Here is a 2,352-nt window from a genome sequence, read left to right as displayed (position 1 = left end):
CCCGCCTCGGCCTCCCAAAGTGCTGGGATTACAGGCTTGAGCCACCGCGCCCGGCCTTGTCAATGTTTTTTTAATACTAACACTCTATTTTGTAACCACAATTCTCATAGTTCTTTAATCTTAATTTTGTATTTAAATGGATATAGTGCTCACCATTAGTTATTTTCTTAATGCTTTAGTTCTTTGATTTATATTTGATTTCCAGCATTTACTAATCCATTTTCATGGTATATATTTATTAACTATTCGGAGTTTCTCGTACTGATTCATTATTACAAAATAAATATAAAAGCATGCAAAAAGATATACTATGCAAACACCAATCTAAAGACAACTAGAGGGGCTATATTAATATCAGAGACTTTAGAACAAGGAATACCCCTAGGGATAATGAGGGTTATTTCATAATAATAAGGGTATCAGTTTACCAAGCGGAAATAATAGTGCTAAATGTGTGTGCATGCATAAAAGAGCTTTGGCCGGGCATGGTGGCTCACGCCTGTTATTCCAGCAATTTGGGAGGCTGAGGTGGGTGGATCACCTAAGGTCAGGAGTTCGAGACCAGTCTGGCCAACATGGTGAGACCCCGTTTTTACTAAAAATACAAAAATTAGCCAGACATGGTAGTGGGCGCCTGTAATCTCAGCTACTCAGGAGGCTGAGACAGGATAATTGCTGGAACCCGGGAGGTGGAGGTTGCAGTGAGCTGAGATTGTTCCATTGCACTGCAGCCTGGGCTGACAACACTGAGGCTCCATCTAAAAAAAACAATAATAACAGTAAAATAAAATAAAATAGCTTTAAAACACATTAAACAAATTTATAGAATGAACAAATCAACTTCTCTCTTCCTCTATCAGTAACTGTTAGAACAAGCAGACACCAGATCAGTACAGGCATAGATTTGCTCAATCCCGTCAACACGTTTACTTAGTTGACATTTATAGAACACTCCAGTTCACCTGAAACATCAACCGAGACAGACCATATTCTGGGCAATAAAACACGTCTCCATACATTAAAAAAGATTAGAGAGCATGTTCTCTGGTCAAGACAGAATTAATTAGAAATCAATAAAAGAAAAATCACTGAAAATTTCCAAACATTTAGAAATCAAGCAACTCACTTCTAATCCACTGGGTCAACGAATAAATCACAAGTGAAAAAGAAAATATTTTGAACTGAATGAAAATGAAAACATACCAGACTCTGTGGCGCAGTTAATGTGGGTACGAAACTAGTGAAGGAGCAAAGCAGCCCCAGACAACCCAAAGGAATGAAATTACTAAATAGGAACAGAAATCAATGGAATAAAAAACAAGCGGCGAGAAAAATCAATGAAATAATAAGCTGATTTTTGAAAAAAAATAAAATTGCTAAAACTCTAGCAAGAATGATAAAGAAAAAAGAACCCCCAAATTACCAATGTCAGAAATTGAAGAGGGGACATCGCTGTAAGTCCTTTGAATGTTAAAATGTTAATAAGGAATATTATGAACAACTTTATGATAATACATTTGAGAACTTACATGAAATATACAAATTCCTCAGAACATACAAATTATCAACCCTAACTCAAGAAATAGAAAATCTGAACAGTTCTACATTAACAGAAATCATTTAGCAATGTAAAACCTTCCCATTTAGAAAAACCCAGGCCCTCTGGTGGATATTTACATATTCCATATCTTCCAAATATGTATGAGTATTACATATTTAAATATTTAAGGAAGGAATAATATAACACCAATTCTACACACATTCAGAAAATAGAGGAGGGGAAACCCTTCCCAACAGCATTTTCCTGATACCAAAGCCAGACAAAGACATTACGAGAAAATAACACAACCAACGTCCTTCTGAATATAGAAGCAGAAATCCTTAACAAAACATTATCAAATTGAATCCAAGAATATGTAATAAAAGAATAATACAACATCACCTAGTGGAGTTTATCCCAGGAATTCAAGGTGAATGTTTCAAAATTAACATAATTTACCATATTGACAGACTGAAGGAGTAAAACAGGATCACTTCAATAAACGTAGGAAAAGCACTGTGAAAAATTCAACAAGGAATATTTGAACAGCAGTGTTGGAAGACAGAGTGTCCCTGGAGCACAGGACAGGTGTGCTTGCAATCTTGGAAGCTCGAGATTGTGTTTCCTCTGGAGCCAGGGCAGGCATGCTTATTGTCCAGTGCAAGGTTTCCACCTACAGCAAAGGGCAGGCATCTTACTAGCCATTATCATATTTGGGTTTCTTTTTTTTTTTTGAGACGGAGTCTCGCTCTGTCGCCCAGGCTGGAGTGCAGTGGCCGGATCTCAGCTCACTGCAAGCTCCGCCTCCCGGG

The 2,352-nt window shown here is 37.3% G+C and overlaps 1 protein-coding gene across 2 annotated transcripts in view; it reads right to left on the bottom strand.

Moving 5' to 3' along the window:
• The window catches only part of CCDC110 (coiled-coil domain containing 110), a 32,481-nt gene that overhangs the window by 15,243 nt on the left and 14,886 nt on the right, over window positions 1-2,352 (bottom strand). The gene's annotated exons all lie outside the window — the stretch shown is intronic.

This window comes from Colobus angolensis, unplaced genomic scaffold (assembly GCF_000951035.1).
Source record: "Colobus angolensis palliatus isolate OR3802 unplaced genomic scaffold, Cang.pa_1.0 Scaffold5, whole genome shotgun sequence".
NCBI lineage: Eukaryota > Metazoa > Chordata > Mammalia > Primates > Cercopithecidae > Colobus > Colobus angolensis.
The sequence above is the reverse complement of the archived record's forward strand: the minus strand, read 5'-3'. Positions and strand labels throughout refer to the sequence as shown.